This window comes from Strix uralensis, unplaced genomic scaffold (assembly GCF_047716275.1).
Source record: "Strix uralensis isolate ZFMK-TIS-50842 unplaced genomic scaffold, bStrUra1 scaffold_45, whole genome shotgun sequence".
NCBI lineage: Eukaryota > Metazoa > Chordata > Aves > Strigiformes > Strigidae > Strix > Strix uralensis.
Genome location: NW_027436714.1, coordinates 689,707 through 699,440, shown reverse-complemented (window position 1 = coordinate 699,440; position 9,734 = coordinate 689,707).

The following is a 9,734-nucleotide window of genomic DNA, read 5'->3' as shown; positions in this document are numbered from 1 at the left end:
CCCCAGATTTGTTGTTGTCCTGGAGAGCTTGCAGAGCACTGGGGAAAGGCAGGCAGAGAATTCCCTGCTAGCACCTTCTCTGTGCCTGTTCACATTGCTTGGCAGAATCGCTTTTGTGCAGAAAACAGTAACACTTGTTCAGAACGAAAGAAAGCACAGAGCCCCAGATTTTATGTTGTCCTGGAGAGCTTGCAGAGCACTGGGGAAAGGCAGGCAGAGAATTCCCTGCTAGCACCTTCTCTGTGCCTGTTCACATTGCTTCGCAGAATCGCTTTTGTGCAGAAACAGTAACACTTGTTCAGAACGAAAGAAAGCACAGAGCCCCAGATTTGCTGTTGTCCTGGAGAGCTTGCAGAGCACTGGGGAAAGGCAGGCAGAGAATTCCCTGCTAGCACCTTCTCTGTGCCTGGGAAGCAGAAGTGTTCACATTGCTTCGCAGAATCGCTTTTGTGCAGAAAACACTAACACTTGTTCAGAACGAAAGAAAGCACAGAGCCCCAGATTTGCTGTTGTCCTGGAGAGCTTGCAGAGCACTGGGGAAAGGCAGGCAGAGAATTCCCTGCTAGCACCTTCTCTGTGCCTGTTCACATTGCTTCGCAGAATCGCTTTTGTGCAGAAAACACTAACACTTGTTCAGAACGAAAGAAAGCACAGAGCCCCAGATTTTATGTTGTCCTGGAGACCTTGCAGAGCACTGGGGAAAGGCAGGCAGAGAATTCCCTGCTAGCACCTTCTCTGTGCCTGGGAAGCAGAAGTGTTCACATTGCTTGGCAGAATCGCTTTTGTGCAGAAAACACTAACACTTGTTCAGAACGAAAGAAAGCACAGAGCCCCAGATTCTATGTTGTCCTGGAGAGCTTGCAGAGCACTGGGGAAAGGCAGGCAGAGAATTCCCTGCTAGCACCTTCTCTGTACCTGTTCACATTGCTTGGCAGAATCGCTTTTGTGCAGAAAACAGTAACACTTGTTCAGAAGGAAAGAAAGCACAGAGCCCAAGATTTGCTGTTGTCCTGGAGAGCTTGCAGAGCACTGGGGAAAGGCAGGCAGAGAATTCCCTGCTAGCACCTTCTCTGTGCCTGTTCACATTGCTTCGCAGAATCGCTTTTGTGCAGAAAACAGTAACACTTGTTCAGAACGAAAGAAAGCACAGAGCTCCAGATTTTATGTTGTCCTGGAGAGCTTGCAGAGCACTGGGGAAAGGCAGGCAGAGAATTCCCTGCTAGCACCTTCTCTGTGCCTGTTCACATTGCTTCGCAGAATCGCTTTTGTGCAGAAAACACTAACACTTGTTCAGAACGAAAGAAAGCACAGAGCCCCAGATTTGCTGTTGTCCTGGAGAGCTTGCAGAGCACTGGGGAAAGGCAGGCAGAGAATTCCCTGCTAGCACCTTCTCTGTGCCTGTTCACATTGCTTCGCAGAATCGCTTTTGTGCAGAAAACACTAACACTTGTTCAGAACGAAAGAAAGCACAGAGCCCCAGATTTGCTGTTGTCCTGGAGACCTTGCAGAGCACTGGGGAAAGGCAGGCAGAGAATTCCCTGCTAGCACCTTCTCTGTGCCTGGGAAGCAGAAGTGTTCACATTGCTTCGCAGAATCGCTTTTGTGCAGAAAACACTAACACTTGTTCAGAACGAAAGAAAGCACAGAGCCCCAGATTCTATGTTGTCCTGGAGAGCTTGCAGAGCACTGGGGAAAGGCAGGCAGTGAATTCCCTGCTAGCACCTTCTCTGTGCCTGGGAAGCAGAAGTGTTCACATTGCTTGGCAGAATCGCTTTTGTGCAGAAAACACTAACACTTGTTCAAACGAAAGAAAGCACAGAGCCCCAGATTTGCTGTTGTCCTGGAGAGCTTGCAGAGCACTGGGGAAAGGCAGGCAGAGAATTCCCTGCTAGCACCTTCTCTGTGCCTGTTCACATTGCTTCGCAGAATTGCTTTTGTGCAGAAAACACTAACACTTGTTCAGAACGAAAGAAAGCACAGAGCCACAGATTCTATGTTGTCCTGGAGAGCTTGCAGAGCACTGGGGAAAGGCAGGCAGAGAATTCCCTGCTAGCACCTTCTCTGTGCCTGGGAAGCAGAAGTGTTCACATTGCTTGGCAGAATCGCTTTTGTGCAGAAAACACTAACACTTGTTCAGAACGAAAGAAAGCACAGAGCCCCAGATTTGCTGTTGTCCTGGAGAGCTTGCAGAGCACTGGAGAAAGGCAGGCAGAGAATTCCCTGCTAGCACCTTCTCTGTACCTGTTCACATTGCTTGGCAGAATCGCTTTTGTGCAGAAAACAGTAACACTTGTTCAGAACGAAAGAAAGCACAGAGCCCCAGATTTGCTGTTGTCCTGGAGAGCTTGCAGAGCACTGGGGAAAGGCAGGCAGAGAATTCCCTGCTAGCACCTTCTCTGTGCCTGTTCACATTGCTTGGCAGAATCGCTTTTGTGCAGAAAACACTAACACTTGTTCAGAACGAAAGAAAGCACAGAGCCCCAGATTTGCTGTTGTCCTGGAGAGCTTGCAGAGCACTGGGGAAATGCAGGCAGAGAATTCCCTGCTAGCACCTTCACTGTGCCTGTTCACATTGCTTGGCAGAATCGCTTTTGTGCAGAAAACACTAACACTTGTTCAGAACGAAAGAAAGCACAGAGCCCCAGATTCTATGTTGTCCTGGAGAGCTTGCAGAGCACTGGGGAAAGGCAGGCAGAGAATTCCCTGCTAGCACCTTCTCTGTGCCTGGGAAGCAGAAGTGTTCACATTGCTTGGCAGAATCGCTTTTGTGCAGAAAACACTAACACTTGTTCAGAACGAAAGAAAGCACAGAGCCACAGATTCTATGTTGTCCTGGAGAGCTTGCAGAGCACTGGGGAAAGGCAGGCAGAGAATTCCCTGCTAGCACCTTCTCTGTGCCTGGGAAGCAGAAGTGTTCACATTGCTTGGCAGAATCGCTTTTGTGCAGAAAACACTAACACTTGTTCAGAACGAAAGAAAGCACAGAGCCCCAGATTTGCTGTTGTCCTGGAGAGCTTGCAGAGCACTGGGGAAAGGCAGGCAGAGAATTCCCTGCTAGCACCTTCTCTGTGCCTGTTCACATTGCTTCGCAGAATTGCTTTTGTGCAGAAAACACTAACACTTGTTCAGAACGAAAGAAAGCACAGAGCCACAGATTCTATGTTGTCCTGGAGAGCTTGCAGAGCACTGGGGAAAGGCAGGCAGAGAATTCCCTGCTAGCACCTTCTCTGTGCCTGGGAAGCAGAAGTGTTCACATTGCTTGGCAGAATCGCTTTTGTGCAGAAAACACTAACACTTGTTCAGAACGAAAGAAAGCACAGAGCCCCAGATTTGCTGTTGTCCTGGAGAGCTTGCAGAGCACTGGAGAAAGGCAGGCAGAGAATTCCCTGCTAGCACCTTCTCTGTACCTGTTCACATTGCTTGGCAGAATCGCTTTTGTGCAGAAAACAGTAACACTTGTTCAGAACGAAAGAAAGCACAGAGCCCCAGATTTGCTGTTGTCCTGGAGAGCTTGCAGAGCACTGGGGAAAGGCAGGCAGAGAATTCCCTGCTAGCACCTTCTCTGTGCCTGTTCACATTGCTTGGCAGAATCGCTTTTGTGCAGAAAACACTAACACTTGTTCAGAACGAAAGAAAGCACAGAGCCCCAGATTTGCTGTTGTCCTGGAGAGCTTGCAGAGCACTGGGGAAATGCAGGCAGAGAATTCCCTGCTAGCACCTTCACTGTGCCTGTTCACATTGCTTGGCAGAATCGCTTTTGTGCAGAAAACAGTAACACTTGTTCAGAACGAAAGAAAGCACAGAGCCCCAGATTCTATGTTGTCCTGGAGAGCTTGCAGAGCACTGGGGAAAGGCAGGCAGAGAATTCCCTGCTAGCACCTTCTCTGTGCCTGGGAAGCAGAAGTGTTCACATTGCTTGGCAGAATCGCTTTTGTGCAGAAAACACTAACACTTGTTCAGAACGAAAGAAAGCACAGAGCCACAGATTCTATGTTGTCCTGGAGAGCTTGCAGAGCACTGGGGAAAGGCAGGCAGAGAATTCCCTGCTAGCACCTTCTCTGTGCCTGGGAAGCAGAAGTGTTCACATTGCTTGGCAGAATCGCTTTTGTGCAGAAAACAGTAACACTTGTTCAGAACGAAAGAAAGCACAGAGCCCCAGATTCTATGTTGTCCTGGAGAGCTTGCAGAGCACTGGGGAAAGGCAGGCAGAGAATTCCCTGCTAGCACCTTCTCTGTACCTGTTCACATTGCTTGGCAGAATCGCTTTTGTGCAGAAAACAGTAACACTTGTTCAGAAGGAAAGAAAGCACAGAGCCCAAGATTTGCTGTTGTCCTGGAGAGCTTGCAGAGCACTGGGGAAAGGCAGGCAGAGAATTCCCTGCTAGCACCTTCTCTGTGCCTGTTCACATTGCTTGGCAGAATCGCTTTTGTGCAGAAAACACTAACACTTGTTCAGAACGAAAGAAAGCACAGAGCCCCAGATTTTATGTTGTCCTGGAGAGCTTGCAGAGCACTGGGGAAAGGCAGGCAGAGAATTCCCTGCTAGCACCTTCTCTGTGCCTGTTCACATTGCTTCGCAGAATCGCTTTTGTGCAGAAAACACTAACACTTGTTCAGAACGAAAGAAAGCACAGAGCCCCAGATTTGCTGTTGTCCTGGAGAGCTTGCAGAGCACTGGGGAAAGGCAGGCAGAGAATTCCCTGCTAGCACCTTCACTGTGCCTGTTCACATTGCTTCGCAGAATCGCTTTTGTGCAGAAAACACTAACACTTGTTCAGAACGAAAGAAAGCACAGAGCCCCAGATTTGCTGTTGTCCTGGAGACCTTTCAGAGCACTGGGGAAAGGCAGGCAGAGAATTCCCTGCTAGCACCTTCTCTGTGCCTGGGAAGCAGAAGTGTTCACATTGCTTGGCAGAATCGCTTTTGTGCAGAAAACACTAACACTTGTTCAGAACGAAAGAAAGCACAGAGCCACAGATTCTATGTTGTCCTGGAGAGCTTGCAGAGCACTGGGGAAAGGCAGGCAGAGAATTCCCTGCTAGCACCTTCTCTGTGCCTGGGAAGCAGAAGTGTTCACATTGCTTGGCAGAATCGCTTTTGTGCAGAAAACACTAACACTTGTTCAGAACGAAAGAAAGCACAGAGCCCCAGATTTGCTGTTGTCCTGGAGAGCTTGCAGAGCACTGGGGAAAGGCAGGCAGAGAATTCCCTGCTAGCACCTTCTCTGTACCTGTTCACATTGCTTGGCAGAATCGCTTTTGTGCAGAAAACAGTAACACTTGTTCAGAAGGAAAGAAAGCACAGAGCCCAAGATTTGCTGTTGTCCTGGAGAGCTTGCAGAGCACTGGGGAAAGGCAGGCAGAGAATTCCCTGCTAGCACCTTCTCTGTGCCTGTTCACATTGCTTGGCAGAATCGCTTTTGTGCAGAAAACACTAACACTTGTTCAGAACGAAAGAAAGCACAGAGCCCCAGATTTGCTGTTGTCCTGGAGAGCTTGCAGAGCACTGGGGAAAGGCAGGCAGAGAATTCCCTGCTAGCACCTTCTCTGTACCTGTTCACATTGCTTGGCAGAATCGCTTTTGTGCAGAAAACAGTAACACTTGTTCAGAACGAAAGAAAGCACAGAGCCCCAGATTTGCTGTTGTCCTGGAGAGCTTGCAGAGCACTGGGGAAAGGCAGGCAGAGAATTCCCTGCTAGCACCTTCTCTGTGCCTGTTCACATTGCTTGGCAGAATCGCTTTTGTGCAGAAAACACTAACACTTGTTCAGAACGAAAGAAAGCACAGAGCCCCAGATTTTATGTTGTCCTGGAGAGCTTGCAGAGCACTGGGGAAAGGCAGGCAGAGAATTCCCTGCTAGCACCTTCTCTGTGCCTGTTCACATTGCTTCGCAGAATCGCTTTTGTGCAGAAAACACTAACACTTGTTCAGAACGAAAGAAAGCACAGAGCCCCAGATTTGCTGTTGTCCTGGAGACCTTGCAGAGCACTGGGGAAAGGCAGGCAGAGAATTCCCTGCTAGCACCTTCTCTGTGCCTGGGAAGCAGAAGTGTTCACATTGCTTGGCAGAATCGCTTTTGTGCAGAAAACAGTAACACTTGTTCAGAACGAAAGAAAGCACAGAGCCCCAGATTCTATGTTGTCCTGGAGAGCTTGCAGAGCACTGGGGAAAGGCAGGCAGTGAATTCCCTGCTAGCACCTTCTCTGTGCCTGGGAAGCAGAAGTGTTCACATTGCTTGGCAGAATCGCTTTTGTGCAGAAAACAGTAACACTTGTTCAGAATGAAAGAAAGCACAGAGCCCAAGATTTGCTGTTGTCCTGGAGAGCTTGCAGAGCACTGGGGAAAGGCAGGCAGAGAATTCCCTGCTAGCACCTTCTCTGTGCCTGTTCACATTGCTTGGCAGAATCGCTTTTGTGCAGAAAACACTAACACTTGTTCAGAACGAAAGAAAGCACAGAGCCCCAGATTTTATGTTGTCCTGGAGAGCTTGCAGAGCACTGGGGAAAGGCAGGCAGAGAATTCCCTGCTAGCACCTTCTCTGTGCCTGTTCACATTGCTTCGCAGAATCGCTTTTGTGCAGAAAACACTAACACTTGTTCAGAACGAAAGAAAGCACAGAGCCCCAGATTTGCTGTTGTCCTGGAGAGCTTGCAGAGCACTGGGGAAAGGCAGGCAGAGAATTCCCTGCTAGCACCTTCACTGTGCCTGTTCACATTGCTTCGCAGAATCGCTTTTGTGCAGAAAACACTAACACTTGTTCAGAACGAAAGAAAGCACAGAGCCCCAGATTCTATGTTGTCCTGGAGAGCTTGCAGAGCACTGGGGAAAGGCAGGCAGAGAATTCCCTGCTAGCACCTTCTCTGTGCCTGGGAAGCAGAAGTGTTCACATTGCTTCGCAGAATCGCTTTTGTGCAGAAAACACTAACACTTGTTCAGAACGAAAGAAAGCACAGAGCCACAGATTCTATGTTGTCCTGGAGAGCTTGCAGAGCACTGGGGAAAGGCAGGCAGAGAATTCCCTGCTAGCACCTTCTCTGTGCCTGGGAAGCAGAAGTGTTCACATTGCTTGGCAGAATCGCTTTTGTGCAGAAAACACTAACACTTGTTCAGAACGAAAGAAAGCACAGAGCCCCAGATTCTATGTTGTCCTGGAGAGCTTGCAGAGCACTGGGGAAAGGCAGGCAGAGAATTCCCTGCTAGCACCTTCTCTGTGCCTGTTCACATTGCTTCGCAGAATCGCTTTTGTGCAGAAAACACTAACACTTGTTCAGAATGAAAGAAAGCACAGAGCCCCAGATTTGCTGTTGTCCTGGAGAGCTTGCAGAGCACTGGGGAAAGGCAGGCAGAGAATTCCCTGCTAGCACCTTCACTGTGCCTGTTCACATTGCTTCGCAGAATCGCTTTTGTGCAGAAAACACTAACACTTGTTCAGAACGAAAGAAAGCACAGAGCCACAGATTCTATGTTGTCCTGGAGAGCTTGCAGAGCACTGGGGAAAGGCAGGCAGAGAATTCCCTGCTAGCACCTTCTCTGTACCTGTTCACATTGCTTGGCAGAATCGCTTTTGTGCAGAAAACAGTAACACTTGTTCAGAACGAAAGAAAGCACAGAGCCCCAGATTTGCTGTTGTCCTGGAGAGCTTGCAGAGCACTGGGGAAAGGCAGGCAGAGAATTCCCTGCTAGCACCTTCTCTGTGCCTGTTCACATTGCTTCGCAGAATCGCTTTTGTGCAGAAAACAGTAACACTTGTTCAGAACGAAAGAAAGCACAGAGCCCCAGATTTGCTGTTGTCCTGGAGAGCTTGCAGAGCACTGGGGAAAGGCAGGCAGAGAATTCCCTGCTAGCACCTTCTCTGTGCCTGTTCACATTGCTTGGCAGAATCGCTTTTGTGCAGAAAACACTAACACTTGTTCAGAACGAAAGAAAGCACAGAGCCCCAGATTTTATGTTGTCCTGGAGAGCTTGCAGAGCACTGGGGAAAGGCAGGCAGAGAATTCCCTGCTAGCACCTTCTCTGTGCCTGTTCACATTGCTTCGCAGAATCGCTTTTGTGCAGAAAACACTAACACTTGTTCAGAACGAAAGAAAGCACAGAGCCCCAGATTTGCTGTTGTCCTGGAGACCTTGCAGAGCACTGGGGAAAGGCAGGCAGAGAATTCCCTGCTAGCACCTTCTCTGTGCCTGGGAAGCAGAAGTGTTCACATTGCTTGGCAGAATCGCTTTTGTGCAGAAAACAGTAACACTTGTTCAGAACGAAAGAAAGCACAGAGCCCCAGATTCTATGTTGTCCTGGAGAGCTTGCAGAGCACTGGGGAAAGGCAGGCAGTGAATTCCCTGCTAGCACCTTCTCTGTGCCTGGGAAGCAGAAGTGTTCACATTGCTTGGCAGAATCGCTTTTGTGCAGGAAACACTAACACTTGTTCAGAACGAAAGAAAGCACAGAGCCCCAGATTTTATGTTGTCCTGGAGAGCTTGCAGAGCACTGGGGAAAGGCAGGCAGAGAATTCCCTGCTAGCACCTTCTCTGTGCCTGTTCACATTGCTTCGCAGAATTGCTTTTGTGCAGAAAACACTAACACTTGTTCAGAACGAAAGAAAGCACAGAGCCACAGATTCTATGTTGTCCTGGAGAGCTTGCAGAGCACTGGGGAAAGGCAGGCAGAGAATTCCCTGCTAGCACCTTCTCTGTGCCTGGGAAGCAGAAGTGTTCACATTGCTTGGCAGAATCGCTTTTGTGCAGAAAACACTAACACTTGTTCAGAACGAAAGAAAGCACAGAGCCCCAGATTTGCTGTTGTCCTGGAGAGCTTGCAGAGCACTGGAGAAAGGCAGGCAGAGAATTCCCTGCTAGCACCTTCTCTGTACCTGTTCACATTGCTTGGCAGAATCGCTTTTGTGCAGAAAACAGTAACACTTGTTCAGAACGAAAGAAAGCACAGAGCCCCAGATTTGCTGTTGTCCTGGAGAGCTTGCAGAGCACTGGGGAAAGGCAGGCAGAGAATTCCCTGCTAGCACCTTCTCTGTGCCTGTTCACATTGCTTGGCAGAATCGCTTTTGTGCAGAAAACACTAACACTTGTTCAGAACGAAAGAAAGCACAGAGCCCCAGATTTGCTGTTGTCCTGGAGAGCTTGCAGAGCACTGGGGAAATGCAGGCAGAGAATTCCCTGCTAGCACCTTCACTGTGCCTGTTCACATTGCTTGGCAGAATCGCTTTTGTGCAGAAAACACTAACACTTGTTCAGAACGAAAGAAAGCACAGAGCCCCAGATTCTATGTTGTCCTGGAGAGCTTGCAGAGCACTGGGGAAAGGCAGGCAGAGAATTCCCTGCTAGCACCTTCTCTGTGCCTGGGAAGCAGAAGTGTTCACATTGCTTGGCAGAATCGCTTTTGTGCAGAAAACACTAACACTTGTTCAGAACGAAAGAAAGCACAGAGCCACAGATTCTATGTTGTCCTGGAGAGCTTGCAGAGCACTGGGGAAAGGCAGGCAGAGAATTCCCTGCTAGCACCTTCTCTGTGCCTGGGAAGCAGAAGTGTTCACATTGCTTGGCAGAATCGCTTTTGTGCAGAAAACACTAACACTTGTTCAGAACGAAAGAAAGCACAGAGCCCCAGATTTGCTGTTGTCCTGGAGAGCTTGCAGAGCACTGGGGAAAGGCAGGCAGAGAATTCCCTGCTAGCACCTTCTCTGTGCCTGTTCACATTGCTTCGCAGAATTGCTTTTGTGCAGAAAA